Source organism: Cydia splendana, chromosome 11 (assembly GCF_910591565.1).
Source record: "Cydia splendana chromosome 11, ilCydSple1.2, whole genome shotgun sequence".
NCBI lineage: Eukaryota > Metazoa > Arthropoda > Insecta > Lepidoptera > Tortricidae > Cydia > Cydia splendana.
In genome coordinates, this window is record NC_085970.1 from 14130707 (window position 1) to 14150410 (window position 19704).

The following is a 19704-nucleotide window of genomic DNA, read 5'->3' on the forward strand; positions in this document are numbered from 1 at the left end:
AAGGGTTTATTCGCTGATCATAAAAAAATATAATTATATTATATTAGGTAGGTACATACTACTCATAGTTTTTAAAACATGTTCGTAATTGCGCTTATGGAATCGAAAAGTTTAAAATATAACTTCTATTTATTAATCGATACGATACAGAGTCCGTCTAAGCTAACTCTGCACCGACTTTGGCAGAAAAAATCGTGAAAGTATCATTATAACCGTATGGTTTGATTTAATTTTAACATTTATGATGATGATGACATTTTTTTTAAGGCCGAAGGGTGAGCTCCACGTAGGGCCTACGGCTCAGAGCGTAAGAAAGATGTGCGCTTCCTGCAACTTGTCCAAGTATATGCACTGGGTCCAAAGCCAGGCGCCAAAGACGCCCCCACACTAAAAGGGTCAGGCGTAGCCCGACGTACGTGACACGCTATACGCTTACCAAAGCCGGGCGCCTTTGGCGCCCTCATACTCAAAGCATCGGCCGTAGCCCGACATACGTGGCGCGTTGTACGCGTTCCAAAGCCGGGCGCCTTCGGCGCCCTCATACTAAAAGAGTCGGGCGTAGCCCGACGTACATACGTGGCGCACTGCGCGCGGTCCAAGGCCAGGCGACTTCTACTTTCTCATACTAAAAGTGTCGGGCGTAGTCCGACGTACGTGACACGCTGTACGCATACCAAAGCCGGGCACCTTCGGCGCCCTCACACTTAAAGGTTTTGGCGTAGCCCGATGTACGTGGCGCGCTGCACGCAGTCCAAAGCCAGGCACCTTCCAATCTCTCATATTAAAAGTATTGGGTGTAGCGTGACACGCTGTATGATTACCAAAGCCGGCCTCATACTCAAAGCGTCGGGCATAGCCCGACTTACGTGGCGCGCTGTACGCGTTCCAAAGCCGGGCGCCTTCGGCGCCCTCATACTAAAAGAGTCGGGCGTAGCCCGACGTACGTGGCGCGCTGCGCGCGGTCCAAAGCCAGGCGACTTCTACTTTCTCATACTAAAAGTGTCGGGCGCCGAAGGCGCCCTCTTACTCAAAGCGTCGGGCGTGTACGAGGCGCGTTATACGCGTTCTAAAGCCGGGCGCCTTCGGCGCTCTAATGGTAAAAGAGTCGGATGTAGCCCGACGTACGTGGCGCGCTGCACTCGGTCCAAAGCCAGGCGCCTTCGACTCTCTCATACTAAGTGTCGGGCGTAGGCCCACATACGTGACACGCTGTACCCTTACCACGCCTTCAGTGCCGTCTTGCTCAAAGCGTCGGGCGTAGTCCGATGTACGTGACACGCTGTACGCATACCAAAGCCGGGCGCCTTCGGCGCCCTCACACTTAAAGGTTCTGGCGTAGCCCGATGTAAGTGGCGCGCTGCAAGCGGTCCAAAGCCAGGTGCCTTCGACTCTCTCATATTAAAAGTATCGGGCGTAGCGTGACACGCTGTATGATTACCAAAGCCGGCCTCATACTCAAAGCGTCGGGCGTAGCCCGACGTACGTGGCGCGCTGCACGCGGTCCAAAGCCAGTCCCCTCAACATTCTCATACTAAAAGTGTCGGGCGTAGCCCGACGTACGTGACACGCTGTACGCTTACCAAAGCCGGGCGCCTTCGGCGCCCTCATACTCAAAGCGTCGGGCGTGTACGAGGCGCGTTGTACGCGTTCTAAAGCCGGGCGCCGTCGGCGCCCTAATGGTAAAAGAGTCGGATGTAGCCCGACGTACGTGGCGCGCTGCACTCGGTCCAAAGCCAGGCGCCTTTGACTCTCTCATACTAAGTGTCGGGCGTAGGCCCACATACGTGACACGCTGTACCCTTACCAAGACGCCTTCAGTGCCCTCTTGCTCAAAGCGTCGGGCGTAGCCCGACGTTCGTGGCGCACTGTACGCGTTCCAAAGTAGTCGGGCGTAGCCCGATATATGCGGCGCTCTGCGTGCCTTTCTGTACTGAGGACGCCCTCGCAAAAGTAATATAAAGTGACTTCAAATTATTATTAACGAAATCATGACCCCAAAATTAATTAAATAAATAAATAATTAAAAAACACGACTGCGAAAAAGCGAACTGAAAAGATAAAAATATTTTTTAGTTGTGTTAGTTACTCAACTTAATGAATGTAAAAATTCTAAAAAGTATAAAATAAAATAAATTAATTAAAAATTAAAAAACACGACTGCGAAAAAGCGAACTGAAAAGACAAAAATAATTTTTAGTTGTGTTAGTTACTCAACTTAATGAATGTAAAAAATTATTAAAATATGAGTGTTTAGTGAAGGTTATAAACAACAAACGCAAAAGTTTTATGCTCATTTAGGATCGTGACTGTACCTGTGTATTTTATTTCAATTGCAGTCGGGGACCTTTTAAATGGGAAAATGTCAATACATCAAGGTCCCTAAATGCTACCTAAGTGCTACCTAAATGCCACGAGTTACCGATGTGTAGTTATCGCTGTCACTATGTTGCATTAACGTTGTCATGCTTAGTCGCTTTAGTCATGATATTCATGACGCATGGCCGGTTTACAAAAATCGCTTCCGCTCATCCCTCGCCCCACACCCAGTGTCGCGGGTATTTTTTCATATTCCCCACTAACTGGGGTAAGAGGGTATAAAAATACTTCGGGTCGGGTTTACACTCATGCCTGCTTTACGAGTACATTAGGAGCGCAAGTGCCTATAATCGCTTTTATTGGAAAATTGCAGTTTTTTGCGCTTTAATTTTACCATAATTTAGGTCAATGGCGTTCTTATTTATCTAATAAACTGCCGAAGTGCAGACTTCTTGATAGCTTGGCTGCGTGCGACTGATTAGTACCTATTATTTTGAATAATAGAATAATACTTTAAAGATGTAAAACATTCATGTAATACCTACTCAAAATATATTTTAGTTTGTTACTAAAAATAACATATGTCAGGACAAATAAGGTCTAGTTTACCCTCTGGGATGGAGGGTCGGATGGCAGTCGCTTTCGTAAAAACTAGTGCCAACGCCAAGTCATGGGATTAGTTGCCATGCAGACCCCAGGCTCCCATGAGCCGTGGCAAATAAATGCCGGGATAAGCGAGGAAGAAGACTTAAAGTTAGGTTTATCGTTTATGAAGGTTTTCCTAATTTATTTCAACCCCTACGTTTTTGGTAAGTATTAGAAAAAACTGTGCAAAAGGTCCTTACGGCTCGGCCACGACATTAGCGACGGCGGCAGCGATAACCATAGGTTGGAGCGAGACACAGCGATCGGACCTTTCGTTCCCACGTGGTTCCCACCTATCGCTGCTATCGCCGTCGCAAGTCGCTCAATGTCGTGGCCGAGCCGTAAGGACCTTTTGCACAGTTTTTTCAACCCGGAAGCATTATGCTCGACCCTAATTATCAAGCTCCATTTGTTAGAAAAGGACAACCGCTTTGTTTTAATTGGCTAATTACACCGTGCTTTCTCATCTGTCTCATTTCAGCCATGTCGCGTCCTATCATTATTTCGCTGCTTCTTTTGTTTATCTTAATTAACTTTAGCTTAAACAATTGGCTTGAGATAGGGTTGGTGATAACCTGCCGCTTGTGTCACGCTCGAGAAGTCTTATTCTTTAATAATAAAAGTTAAAAATAAATCGATATAGTCTTAATACCCCCTCCTACTTAGTAGGACGCCCTCAGACTAGATGGAGCGATGACCTTCGCAAGGCGGCTGGCAAGAGCTGGATCAGAGTTGCCACAAATCATGCTCAATGGAGTGCAATAGGAGAGGCCTATGTCCAGCAGTGGACGAGAGTAGGCTGATGATGATGATGATGATGATAGTCTTAATTAGTGAGCGAATTACGAGTATCGTCAGACATTTTTAGAACACTAATTTTAGCGAGCCTGGGTGCCTAGCTAGGATGACTATCGTCAAACTAAAAAAAAATATTTCGGGATGACATATGCTACGAAAAGTCACGTAGGTACCTAACTATTTCCATACATTATTTAATTTTTCTATCAACAACTGTCACCTTGGCTAGGCCCCCTGAACTCGATATTTCAGCATTGTTTTATTAACCCAACAACATATTACATTCTACACCCTATAACGATATATCAATGTAATTAATTCCCTATCAATTACCCGTTGAAATCCTCTGTTGTGGTTTCTGCCCCTGACAAGTCCAGTCAAATGTTAGTTCGTGGCAACCCTGCCAGGCAATAATTACAGAGCAATTAAAGGATGACTCATGCTAGACCGGGCCATGCCCGGGCCGAGACGTCCGACATTTTCTATGACGGCTGATCGGTGATCACGTGGTGCTTTCCATAGAAAACGGTGCGTTGGAAGGTCCGGCACGGCCCGGGCCCGGTCTAACGTGAGTCATCCTTAAGGAAGAGGTGGGGTCGGACCACGGACCCTTGCGTTTCGGATATGTGGCATTGAAGGATTATAGTGCCAAGACATATTAAAAGGTAGGTACCTATATATATTTCTATATTATTATGTTTAATTTTACTTGCTTGGAGAGCATTTTTACTTTATGGCTGATACCTATTATATTTTTAACCAGTTATTTTAACTTCTCTTTATGTATATTTAAATACACAAACGGGTCTACCGCGTTTTTGTAATTAAATATGTGTACAAAACGCGAGAGTTTAAAGTGTTATATTGTCTTTATGTATGTAATTGTATGTTTATTTAATATCGTTCTTATATTTATATAATATGTCTTATCCGTGTGGTGTCGGACGAGAATACAACCCAAATGGGTGTCGAGTAAGAGGAGACTAAGGGATTAGGGCTAAAGTATGTCTTACGAAACACCAAGCATACTGTAATGTACTGTTAACAAATCTGTGAATTAAGAGATTAGGAGAATGCTACTAATTCACTTAAAGAAAGAGTTACTTAGTTCCCTTTTGCATAAAACTAGTCTTAATTGTTAATTTATGTTTTATTCCTTTCTTACAAATTCCAGCACCTACATTAGCCAAAATGACAAATTAAGAGACACGATTAATAGCTAATTAAGGCAAGATTTGTTCTGCACGTCCAATACGCAGTTCTTTCGTCCAAATGATTAAGCGCATTTATGAAGGTTTTTTTTTACTTTCTGCAATTTCTGCATGGGTGTTTTTTAACTGTAATAACCCGGTTATTGCGCTAGTTTTCGTCCGGTGTCAGTTTCCGTCCACTTGGCGAAATTTGAATATAAACCTTCATTGCTGCACAAATTTGAACTTATTGTAATCCTTAATATCTAAACAATTTATCTATCTACATAAAAATTATATTTTGCAAGAAGCAAATTATAAATGAAATGTATTATTTACTAATCCGCCAAGTGGACGGAAACTGACACCGGACGGTAAACTGACACAATTATCCTATAAAAAAAATTCTAGCATGCATCATCTGTTTCATTCCGTAAAATTTGCTCGATGGAGAATCGGGCGATTCAATAACCACATAAGGCCAAGTCCCGCCTTAATTAAACCAAAAATATCCAGTTTGGTTGCACGGGCCACGGGATAAATCCGGAACGGATCAACGGTCGGATAATCCGGGTAATATTATTAGTTCCCTCTGTTTTTGAGCACAATTTTATTTTATTTTCTGCAGCAAATATCCTTTACTCTTAACGCAAAGAGACGTTCTCGTTAACATTGGGATGGTTTTTAGGGTTCCGTACCCAAAGGGTAAAAAGGGGACCCTTCCACTGTCCGTCTGTCCGTCCGTCTGTCTGTCTGTCACCAGGCTATATCTCATGAACCGTGATGGCTAGCCAGTTGAAATTTTCACAGATTATGTATTTCTGTTGCCGCTATGACAACAAATACTAAAAAGTACGGAACCCTCGATGAGCGAGTCCGACTCGCACTTGTCCGGTTTTTTTCATTTTTCTTAGGCTGTTAAATAATGCACGTACACACACACTATACAGCCCGAAATTCACTAGTATAGTAATACCAGGGGGGTGTCACTACGCAGTTTAGGTACATTTGGCCGGCGCGCCGCCCGGAGCGGCAGGCGTATGGCAGTGGGCTGAGTGGGCTGCCGCTCGACAGCACGATAGTCGTGTCACGTGGCGCTCGCGCAAACAAGATTCACGGTTCGTGCGCGGTTATATTATAAGTTTCAATTTTGTTGCAAGCGGCGAGTATAGGTATAATTTTATACCTAAATCTGACTTTTGTGAAGGAGTGAATTTTCTGTACGGTAGTACTATTAGTTATTCTGTGGTAATACTGAAAACAGTATTAAAATATCTATTATATCTATATCTATACTTACATGTATCGTACAATGTGTATTGACTCGAGTAAAATATGAAGTATTACCTACTACAGCAAGCCAGGCGCAAATTTCAATGCTCAGCGCTTCCCGGATGATATATAACTCGTTTTGTTTTTTATGGCGTGGATGCTACGTTTTTAAGCCAAAGCTCATTGAACGAAAGTGGAGACAGGTAAAATGTATGCTGGCGCTATCTATAAAAAGTATAAAAACATTAATTGACTAGTATCAATACAATACAATACAAATACTCTTTATTGCACACCTCAATAAAAGAAAACAATACAAAAGAAAACAGAAATACAAGCAGAGGTAAACAACAGGTGATCTTATCATTAAAAAGCGATCTCTTCCAGACAACCTAGTATCCTTATTACTTTGTAATAAAGTTTACGGCAGTAGATAACATCGAAGCAATGTGAATTGAGTTCAGCCGTTATAGATTAATAGCTTTTGCCCTCGAGATCATTCACGTAGAGCTCGTTAATCGCTCCCATACAAACTTCGAACCCCTAATCTTCCCTCATTTCTGGATAAAAAGTTATTTAACCTTATACTACGTGCCAGATCTAACAATCCCACTTCTCGTGTGACTGTTTGTGGTAGGTTTTATAAATGGAGTTGTTTTAACACGAGTATTAATTAACCTTACGGATGATTATCAAGAACACCTTGTCAACAACAGCGGGTCTCCGAACTAAAATCGCAGCTGTGTACTCAATAATAATAAGTTAAAAAAAGTCGCATATCAGCATATTCAGACAATCTTACTGTATCCAAATGAGTCAAGTAAAAAACTCCTACATGCACACGTATAAATACACGTACGTCAGGAAACATGAATCTAAATAGATACGATACCCCACAACGCCAACACCACTGAGGGCTCCAATTTTCATACAAAGTGCCTAAGGAAAAATGGGCCGTTAACTTTTCAAGATGATCCTGTCATAAAGAAAATTTGTACGCGCTGTCAGAAAGAAAAAGGATTCATAACAGAAAATTGTACATATCTAGTACAGCTTTTGAAATTACAGGAACTTTCAGTATGACCTAAGCATTAATAAAATTCTCAATTACGAACTATATTTTTGTGAATTATATTAGAATTATTAGAACGTCGAGACTGCCATTTCCACCGTCTAAATATTGCTCCTTCACTCAGCAAGTTAAGTGACATTTACTACCTTAATTGTTTCCTTCTTCAGGGGAAATTAAAGAGACGAAACTCCCTGAAGTAATGGGTTAGCAGATAAATAAATGACAATCAAGTTATCTTGGATACCTTATTACGTAATTTCTTGTGAATGCTACTGAAGCTATAAACCTAACCTAACCCATTTTTACAAAAACGCACTGTAATGTTTACAGAAAATATTGTGCCCATTATGACTAAAGCGTGCTTTACGGATTCTACACCCGCGAAAACCCTGAAAATTACTCCCATGACGAATTTTATACGAAAATTCATAACCGCCATTTTGTAATCCTAAATTGTCATTCTTACAAAATTTTCCTCATAGGAGGAATTAGTAACAGTGAGTATTTGTGAAAGGATTCATATTCTTTCTTTACTACTTAACTGCGGTTGGTTCGGTTTATAAATACAATATTTCAGATAATGGGATTCTGAAGAATTCTAGGTAAAGAGATTTGGGTATTTTTATAGCATTTTGCATTTTCTCTCAAAAAACAACCACTTAGGGAAGTCGAAGAAGAAGGGACTTTTTTTATTTCCTGTTGCATACCGGTTTTTTAATTCTTTTGTTTTGTTAATTTTTAATACGTACGTTGCCCTGCGTAATCAAACGAACTTAACCTATCATAATTAAGCGCAAATTGTCTCCATAGACTTTCCGTGACTTTGCCATAGCGTTATCACTTAAGCAATTAGTCAGGGCAGATGAAGAGAGGGTCGCAACTTTTCGGTCCAATGCCACCCGTGAGAGCAATTGGGTTAGCGACTATTTTATTGCGCCGACTTAGTTTGTGGTCAAATGAAAGGAGACTCGTTCGAAGCCCCAATGTTGTCCAGGCCAATTCTGATTTAACAATATGTTATAATTTTGATCTTGTTTTGATATGACATTGATGATCGTCTTGGTGATTTTATTTTATTTCTTCTTCTTAGTCCTTATACTCTTTGCAGAGTGTCGTGGTCAACTGCTGACATCAGGCACAGATGTTGCTTGCCGTACGATATTTTATTTATCGGGGGAAAAACAGATACAGCCCGGTAACATTTACAGGCATGATTGCAAATTCGTACTAGCCTACATACGTATTATGAGCGTCTACCCACAAAATTGCGAACCGAACTATCTGACGAAACATTTGAACGCCAATTGAGACACTTTTTATTGGATAATCCATTATATTCTGTAAATGAATATATGGAAATGACATGTAACTAGCAAAAAGCAGAGCTTTGTAAGGGCTCGCGGAGTTTTTCTTACCTCAACGTACCGGACCGCGACTTTGATCCAGTCCGAGGCCTTTTTCCACGTTTGATCGAGTGGGTACGTAATAAGTCCGTTAAGGACACAGCTATAAGTGAGAGCAAGAAAGAAATATACCTACTAATTGGACCCCGGTCGTTGTCCGGTACGCCTGTCTGTTACAGCTTTTACTTTGTCCATTAAAAACGTGTCCAGACGACAAAATCCAATTGCCAATATCATCCACATGTAATATACAATTTCATAAGCGCTTATTACATTCTACACGGTCGCCCAGTACTTTTTGTAAGGAAGCCAACTGGCTTTCCTACATAATGTTGGGTCAGCGAGCCAATGTCCTTGAATTTATTTATGCGTCCACACCACACAATTGAGCGTAAAACTATCCTGTCTAGACACCTACTGGCGGTAATCATGCTGCTCCGCACATAAACTTACGTATAATTTGCTCTCTTAAGTGCTCATCAAGACGAGTGAGATTACCAAAACAGCGTGTGCCTATGTTGCAACAAACGTGAGTTCTACTAAATACTGCCAGGGTTCAGCTACAGCTCAATCTTGAGTATCTCCTAAAAAGACGAGTTGGATAACCAAAACAGCGTGTGCCTATATTGTATAAAACCCGAGCTCCACTAGGTACTGCCAGATTTCAGCATCAGCTATCTTGGGTACTACTCTACCAAGTGATCATATGACGAGTCGGATGTCCAAAACAGCGTGTGTCTATGTCGCACCAAGCCCGAGCTCAGTGGAGGTACTGCCAGGGTTCAGCATCAGCTCTATCTTGGGTTAGTACGTCTCGTGAGACGAGTGAGATGATCAAAACATCGTGTGCCTATATTGCAACAAACCTGAGTTCCACTAAATACTGCCAGGGTTTAGCTACAGCTCTATCTTGGGTATCTCCCAAGTGCTAAAAAAAACGAGTCGGATGACCAAAACAGCGTTTGTTTATATTGCACCAAACCTGAGTTCCAATAGGTAGGTACTGCCAGGGTTCAGCATCAGCTCTATCTTGGGTACTGCTCTCCCAAGTGCTCATTCTGACGAGTCGGATGTCCAAAACAGCATGTATCTATGTTGCACCAAACCTGAGTCCTACTAGGTACAGCCAGGGCTTAGCATCAGCTCATCAGCTCTATCTTGGATACTGCTCTCCCAAATGCCCATCAAGACGTGTCGAATGACTAAAACAGCGTGTGCCTATGTTGCACCAAACCTGAGTTCCACTAGGTACAGCCAGTGTTCAGAATCCGCTCTATCTTGGGTACTACTCTCCTAAGTGCTCATCAAGACGAGTCGGATGACCAAAACAGCGTGTGCATATGTTGTATTAAACCCAAGCTCCACTAGGTACGGCCAGGGGTCAGTATCAGCTATCTTGGGTACTGCTCTACCAAGTGATCATCATAACGAGTCGGATGTCCAACCCAGTGTGTGTCTATGTTGCACCAAACCTGAGTTCCGCTAGGTTCAGCCAGGGTTCAGCATCAGCTCTCGTACTGCTCTCCCAAGTGCTCATCAAGAAGTGTCGAATTACTAAAACAGCATGTGCCTATGTTGCACCAAACCTGAGTTCCACTAAGTACTGTCAGGGTTCTGGGTCATTTTGTTGAACTGCACGCCGACCTTGCAATTGGCGTGCAGTTTCCATATAAGTTGCAGTCGGGTTGCAGTCCGTCGGCCTAATATGCTTATCTTTATTTATAATTTTGGCAGTTCCAAGCAATAGTAACACTAAAACTGTTCCTTGAACTGAAAATACCCGATTTAAGTTTGCTAACACAACATGACTGATCAGTTCATCGGCGTCACAGAACAGAACATACGAGTAAATTGACCTCCGCAGTGAATATACAGCAAGATTGAATGTTCCAGTATTCACAGAAACTTAATTGCTAAATTGGGAATTAAACCGAACGAAGCGAGATGGGTCAGAATCCAAAATTTTTACCCTTTTTTGTATTCATCGTTGTTAGCACATAATACATTAGCACGAATTTTAATTCATAAATTTTCTAACAGATGCTAGTAGTAATACAAAGTGTTATTCCTTTTATTTTCGTTTCCGTTTCCGTTTATAAAATGGTATTTTTATGTTTGATAACATATCTAGACATGAATTTAAAGTACTATGTTAAATTTCAAACCTATCAGAGCGATAGTTTTTCCGTAAAGTGTACCACAAGAATGCATAGTTTGTCAAATAGTGATAGGGCTCGCTTCGCTCGCCCTAATAATCCAAATTGACCGTATTTCGTTTTTCTATTGACCTGTTTTACATTTTATTTTATTTTATTTTATTTTAATTTGACGATCATCATGAGATATCCGTGCTTAGCTTAGCCATATTGACGTTGTTTTTATTTTATATTATTTGACTTTGTTAATAATTTAGTTAATTAATCGATTGCTTATAATGGTTTTTAAATTGTGTAATGCTTGACATTTGTATTATTATAATCAATGGTTATTTTCCTACTTGACGATCATAATATAAATTCGTAAAGATTAGTGTAAAATAATTTATATTGTAATTTCATATTATGAAATAAATAAATCTAAATCTAAATCATACATGTTAAGACAATTCCCACATTGGTGCTCATCGCACACACTACTTTCATTTCATTTCGCTTACACCAATCAGGGTCTTATCAAAACAAGACCAGTACGGATATGATGGTCGTTCTTGTCTATGTGACAGCGTGATAAAACGGTGTCCGTCACTTTCTATCCCGCGATGTTAAAAAGTGACAGTTATTTTATCACGTGGATAAAACCATCCTTAATAGCCTGCCAGAAGCGTAACCAAGTGTGAAATCAGAATCGACTTCCTGGACGGATGTGTAGTGTAGTAGTTTAGTGTGGTCACATAGCTCATAAAATAATTTGAATTTTTCGCTAGTTGGCAATTTGTTTACCTACATTATTCCCCATTTTTATTGAACTCAAGGATAAATTGAAAGTGCGTGATTTATACCGTCTATCTTCCATCTGTCTTCCATAGTCGTACTACGTAGAAGCAATACTAAACCTAGATTCATTTCGCAATTTATTCACGTAAATAAGAGATAAAGGCTGGAAACCTCGCGCTAAAACCCTAATAAATCCCCTAACGTTTAAGATACGCTGCACGGTGATAAAGTTAGTCCTGGATTATGTACCTCGGTAAGAAGATACATACTATAGGTGGGTCTCTATTGGTTCCCATAAATTTTTTGTTCCGATTTTTTCAGTCCATAACGTTTTCCATCATAATTTTTATTAGTCATATTGTCAATAGTCATAAAGTTTAACAATATAAATCGCAGTTCCGATTTTTGAAGGTCATTATTATTGTTAGTCATAAAATTTATTACTCATAATATTCAAAGTCCAGAAGGTATACCATTACATAATGTTGAAGGCAATTAACTTGCTTACAATAATCGTTGTAAGGTCTTTTATCGCAGGTTATAATGATAAGTATGGACTCTATTGCATTTCCTAAATTTTAAGTTCCGATTTTTTTAGACCATAACGTTTTCCATCATAAATTTTATTAGTCATATTGTCAATAGTTATAAAATTAAACAATACATATTGCTTGCTTGCCTACCTACCTGGGGATTATTTTTTATTTGGCTTACTGATTTCCCCTCCATTTCTTATTTTTCATGTAGTTTATTAAGCCATTTCGTCCCGCCAACGAGTCGACGGAGCCCCGCTTCGCGGGGCTCCTATTTCCGCTCTGAGGGACACAAGGTAACTAACGAACCTACCTGAGGAAACAGATTTTTTATTGTTTGGCTTACTGATTTCCCCGCCATTTCTTATTTTTAATGGACCTTATTATTATTAAGCCATTTCGTCCCGCCAATGAGTCGACGGAGCCCCGCTTCGCGGGGCTCCTATTTCCGCTCTGAGGGACACAAGGTAACTAACGAACCTACCTGAGGAAACAGATTTCTTTTGTTTGGCTTACTGATTTCCCTGCCATTTCTTATTGTTCATGTGGCTTATTAAGCAATTTCGTCCCGCCAACGAGTCGACGGAGCCCCGCTTCGCGGGGCTCCTATTTCCGCTCTGAGGGATACAAGGTAACTAACGAACCTACCTGAGGAAACAGATTTTTTATTGTTTGGCTTACTGATTTCCCCGCCATTTCTTATTTTTAATGGAGCTTATTATTATTAAGCCATTTCGTTCCGCCAATGAGTCGACGGAGCCCCGCTTCGCGGGGCTCCTATTTCCGCTCTGAGGGACACAAGATAATTAACAAAACTACCTGAGGAAACAGATTTCTTTTTTCTTTATATGAAGGATGTTATTGATTTGGTTTCTTAGACGTAATTCACGTTAGTCATTAGAAATGGGAGTCCCTTTATTTGACATAATTATTGAAAGTCATAATGTTATAGCACCTAAATATTAGAATATTAGAGGATATCATTTTCTGACTATCGAAATTCGAAACAGTAAGTTTATGGGAAACAAAGGGATCGATATGATTAACGACCATTAGTCCGATAAACTATATGCCTTAAAATATTTCTGAATAATTATTGATATTACCTTTGAATGTTATACTTATCAATTTTATAACTTTTGTGATTATAGCGTTTAATATTATAGATGTTTAACATTAGAACTATGAAACGTTATACTTAACAAAAATTATGACTATTGATGTTTATGTCTATAAATTATATGGATATCAATTTCTGACTATCGAAATTCGAAACAATAAGTCTATGGGAAACAAAGGGATCCCACTATAGGTACCTGGGGTCCCTTTCTTTCCCATAAAGTTTTAAGTCATCATGTATTGTTTGTCATATTATCGTTAGTCATAAAACTGAAACCGTCTACTTTTCAGGATTTTCGTAAGGTTATTCTATAGATAGGTTAGGTTAGGTTAGGTTTGTTTTATGGCAATCCTGAAAAGTTACGCGTTTCTGTGAAAAACCAATTATGACTAACGAAAATTCGGACAAACAATACATTATGACATAAAACTATTTGGGAAACAATAGAGACCCACTATTAGGGGTCCCTTTCTTTCCCATAAAGTTTTAAGTCATAATGTATTGTTTGTCATATTATCGTTAGTCATAAAACTGAAACCGTTAACTTTTAGGATTTTCGTAAGGTTATTCTATAGATAGGTTAGGTTAGGTTAGGTTTGTTTTATGGCAATCCTAAAAAGTTACGCGTTTCTGAGAAAACCCAATTATGACTAACGAAAATTCGGACAAACAATACATTATGACATAAAACTATTTGGGAAACAATAGAGACCCGTACCTGGGGTCCCTTTCTATCCCATAAAATTTTAAGTCATAATGTATTGTTTGTCATATTATCGTTAGTCATAAAACTGAAACCGTTAACTTTTAGGATTTTCGTAAGGTTATTCTATAGATAGGTTAGGTTAGGTTAGATTTGTTTTATGGCAATCCTGAAAAGTTACGCGTTTCTGAGAAAAACCAATTATGACTAACGAAAATTCGGACAAACAATACATTATGACATAAAACTATTTGGGAAACAATAGAGACCCGTACCTGGGGTCCCTTTCTTTCCCATAAAGTTTTAAGTCATAATGTATTGTTTGTCATATCATCGTTAGTCATAAAACTGAAACCGTTAACTTTTCAGGATTTTCGTAAGGTTATTCTATAGATAGATTAGGTTAGGTTTGTTTCATGGCAATCCTGAAAAGTTACGCGTTTCTGAGAAAAACCAATTATGACTAACGAAAATTCGGACAAACAATACATTATGACATAAAACTATTTGGGAAACAATAGAGACCCGAAAAACATTTATCTACCTACGTATAAAAACATTCATCCCACAAAATATTAAAAGTAAATAAAGTAGTAACGATTTTTTAAAACCCTTAAAAAAAAATTTTTTTTATAATTTCTAGCGCAATTAACCCGTACCTACGTCACTAGGTGTAGGAATGTAGGTATTTAAAACGATACTTTTTCAATATTGGATAGTTTGGTAAGGATAAACTGTGTGATACTCAGAGATGTGATTTGAAATACTTGTATTTAAAATGGAAATAACCTATTTTGTATTTTGTATTTAAATACCTTTTGAAGAAAACTATTTTGTAAAATTAAATAAATGTCATATACTAAGAAAAAGTGACCAAGGCCTCCAGTGCCCCAGGCTGGAATCGAACCAGCGTCCTCTGCTATCGCGGCAGGTGCCTGAACCACTCGGCCACCGGGCCACAGCGACATTAGTCAAATTTTCCAAGTATATGCACTTCCTACTGAAGGCTTGTGGCGCCCCCTGGCCATCTCTAAGGTAGAACAGTATGGTTCGAACCTTCTATCTGGATCATTCTCATGATGATACCGAACGAATACTATGAAGTATTTGAACAAATTAATTGTTCAAATACTTCATAGTATTGATTGGCAGCGCCATCTCTCTCGCTAGCTCGGTATCATCATGAGAATGATCCAGATAGAAGGTTCGAACCATACTGTTCTACCTTAGAGATGGCCAGGGGGCGCCACAAGCCTTCAGTAGGAAGTGCATATACTTGGAAAATTTGACTAATGTCGCTGTGGCCCGGTGGCCGAGTGGTTCAGGCACCTGCCGCGATAGCAGAGGACGCTGGTTCGATTCCAGCCTGGGGCACTGGAGGCCTTGGTAACTTTTTCTTAGTATATGACATTTATTTAATTTTATAATTTATATAGTAGTGTTTCTACTTGATAAAAACAAATTAAAATATTATCTGAAAAATAATTTAATTTGTTCAAATACTTCATAGTAACTATTTTGTATTTTATGTGAAATAGTTTTTGGGACCTATTTTCTATTTGCAAAATACAAAATACTTTATAGTAGCTAATGTAGGTAGGAGTTACATCTCTTCTGATGTTACAATCCTGGCAACTCTCTCATTCTTTTAACATGGAACTGTTGAATCTGTTTAGTAAAGTCGCACATGACCACAAGCGTAGCGAGTGGTTAAAAAAGTGGAATCTAGAGTGTTGCGAGGGTTTCAAGGTACGAGAGGAGAACAAACTTTTCTGCTCTGGTGAAACACAAACGAGACGTTTTCATCACACCAACGAGAGGCATACTAGCTGTAAAACATTACAAATCTAAATTAATGCTTTTAAAAATTGGCCGTTAAAAACCATCACACAATTAGAAATTTGCACTATAGGTAGTAGACTGATTGACACAATGTTTTCAAAGAATAAAGAGAGTCTTTTCAACTCGGAAATTCCGAGTAAACTTTTTAATTCAGACTAGGTATTCACTGTTCAGAGTACCTTTTATCGCAAAGTATTTGTATTTTTAAAAAGTATTTTGAAAATACCTATTTTGTATTTGAAATACAAATTCAAAAACTATTTTGTATTTTGCATTTGAAATAGTATATTAAGGAACTATTTGTATTTTGTATTTAAATACTTTTTAAAAAGTATTTTTCACATCTCTGGTGATACTGATAAGAACAAACGTTGGTAGCGTAGCGGTAAGAGAGAAAGGAAGAATAAGAAGGAAAATATGTGTCTCAAGTCAAGTTACAAATGGCTTAGGTACATACGTCTACCACCAGTTTTTACATTGACATAACGCTCACGTCTACGTAATTTACTTTCTGTACATCTCGCTTGCACTAATATGCGAGTACGAGCGAGATGCATAGAAAGTAAGTTACGTAGACGTGAGCGTAGGTAGGTATATGTCAATGTCAAAACTGATGGTAGACGTACAACTTTCTTGCGCTCGAAGCGACCTTACCTATTCGAAAATATTCGATATTCAAGTCACGTTAGGCTATAAAATCAAAGCGTTTTGCACGAGCACACGTTCCCAAATGCGTGACCTATGTATGATACCAATAATGCGATTAACATCAACTTAGGGGTTGGTGTTATACACTAGGGGTGTCGATTTTCATTTTTTTTTTTTTGTAATCTATACATATAATAAAGCTGAAGACGGTCGAAAGTCTGTACATGGAAGATATTTAAAAAAAAGTTGGCTGGGGATACTTAGAATCGATAACAGAACACGTTCCAAAAGTTTTTAGAATTTTTGTCTGTTTGTCTGTTTATCTGTTTATCTGTTTGTCTGTTTATTTGAACGCGCATCACGTGAAAACGGCTGAACGGATTTTGATGAAAACTTTACTAATCTGTCGAGAAAATCCCCGGCCAGGTTATAGGCTATAAAAATTCAACCCCGAAAAGGGGGGGTAGCCACAACACTCGATTGACTTAAGTTTGCCCCTGAATCTTATGGCGCTACTTAGGAAAGAGGGGCAAACTTTTTTCAAATATGTGCTACCACTATTGAGTACCCTGGTAAACTACCAGATGGAGCTGAATTTAATACGTTGTGACATGAATAAGCCACCGAGGAAAGATTTTGCCACATTAACTCTTAGAAGACACGCGGATATCAACAAAAATAATTGAATAATTATGTTGATTTAATAAATTGATATATATATCGAAAAATGTTCGCGCTCGCTTCGCTCGCGTTTTCAATAACTTTCTAAGATATGGCGACTGCAGCAGCATTACTCTGTTGAAACTTTGCTGCTGCAGCACTGTCAATTTTCGTGATAAAATGATGTGGCTGACTTCCAAACTAAAAGTAAAAATGTACAACTGTCTAACTGTCTATCAAATTGGGTTTTTATATCGAAAAATTTTCGCGCTCGCTTCGCTCGCGTGTTCTATTACTTTCTAAGATATGGCGACTGCAGCAGCATTACTCTGTTGCAACGTTACTACTGTAGCACTGTCAATTTTCGTGATAAAATGATGTGACTGATTTCCATACTAAAAGTAAAAATGTACAACTGTCTATCAAATTGCGTTTTTATATCGAAAAATTTTCGCGCTCGCTTCGCTCGCATTTTCAATAACTTTCTAAGATATGGCGACTGCAGTAGCATTACTCTGTTGCAACGTTATTGCTGTAGCACTGTCAATTTTCGTGATAAAATGATGTGACTGATTTCCATACTAAAAGTAAAAATGTACAACTGTCTATCAAATTGCGTTTTTTATATCGAAAAATTTTCGCGCTCGCTTCGCTCGCGTTTTTAAGCACTTTCTAATATATGGCGACTGCAGCAGCATTACTCTGTTGCAACGTTACTGCTGCAGCACTGTCAATTTTCGTGATAAAATGATGTGACTGATTTCCATACTAAAAGTAAAAATGTACAACTGTCTATCAAATTGCGTTTTTATATCGAAAAATTCTCGCGCTCGCTTCGCTCGCGTTTCAATAACTTTCTAAGATATGGCGACTGCAGCAGCATTACTCTGTTGAAACTTTGCTGCTGCAGCACTGTCAATTTTCGTGATAAAATGATGTGGCTGACTTCCAAACTAAAAGTAAAAATGTACAACTGTCTAACTGTCTATCAAATTGGGTTTTTATATCGAAAAATTTTCGCGCTCGCTTCGCTCGCGTGTTCTATTACTTTCTAAGATATGGCGACTGCAGCAGCATTACTCTGTTGCAACGTTACTACTGTAGCACTGTCAATTTTCGTGATAAAATGATGTGACTGATTTCCATACTAAAAGTAAAAATGTACAACTGTCTATCAAATTGCGTTTTTATATCGAAAAATTTTCGCGCTCGCTTCGCTCGCATTTTCAATAACTTTCTAATATATGGCGACTGCAGTAGCATTACTCTGTTGCAACGTTATTGCTGTAGCACTGTCAATTTTCGTGATAAAATGATGTGACTGATTTCTATACTAAAAGTAAAAATGTACAACTGTCTGTCAATTTGCGTTTTTATATCGAAAAATTTTCGCGCTCGCTTCGCTCGCGTTTTTAAGCACTTTTTAAAATATGGCGACTGCAGCAGCATTACTCTGTTGCAACGTTACTGCTGCAGCACTGTCAATTTTCGTGATAAAATGATGTGACTGATTTCCATACCAAAAGTAAAAATGTACAACTGTCTATCAAATTGCGTTTTTATATCGAAAAATTTTCGCGCTCGCTTCGCTCGCGTTTCAATAACTTTCTAAGATATGGCGACTGCAGCAGCATTATTCTGTTGCAACGTTACTTCTGTAGCACTGTCAATTTTCGTGATAAAATGATGTGACTGATTTCCATACTAAAAGTAAAAATGTAGAACTCTGTCTATCAAATTGCGTTTTTATATCGAAACATTTTCGCGCTCGCTTCGCTCGCGTTTTCAATCACTTTCTAAGCTATAGCGACTGCAGCAGTATTACTCTGTTGCAACGTTATTGCTGCAGCACTGTCAATTTTCGTGATAAAATGATGTGACTGATTTCCATACTAAAAGTAAAAATGTACAACTGTCTATAAAATTGCGTTTTTATATCGAAAAATTTTCGCGCCCGCTTCGCTCGCGTTTTCAATGACATTCTAAGATGTGATAAAGGTGATATTCGGGTGGCGGCTGCAGCAGCATTAGGTACTCTGTTGCAACGTTACTGCTGCGGCACTGTCAATTGTCGTGATAAAATGATGTGATTAATTTCCATTCTCAGCTGTAATGCGGCAATGAACGTCACTCAATTTACCAAAAAAATTCAATGTAATATTGATGACCCTAGAGAGAGGGGGCACCATGGTCTAGAAATGCTTAGGGCATCAAAATATCTTAATCCGGCACTGGTCGTTTGCGGAGTCAAATGATTTGGGACTCGCATTTTATACGCATTACCATGCATTCCCGAAAACAATCGAATCATTCCCGAAAGTCTTGCAACGCATTGAGGTTACAAGGGGCACGTGTCTTCCTCAGGAGTCTGAAGAAGACCACCGTGAGTGGCGGTCTAGCCACAGGCAGGCCGCTTCGCTTTCGCTCGCGCGCGTATACCTTACGGCTTACTGTATCGTCCAATATACACCTACTACCTACTCTGTCGTTTAAATCACGTGTAAAATTTGAATAAGGGCGAAAAAACTATTGACTTTGGAGTGTAGTTTTATTTAGTGGTACCTAATTG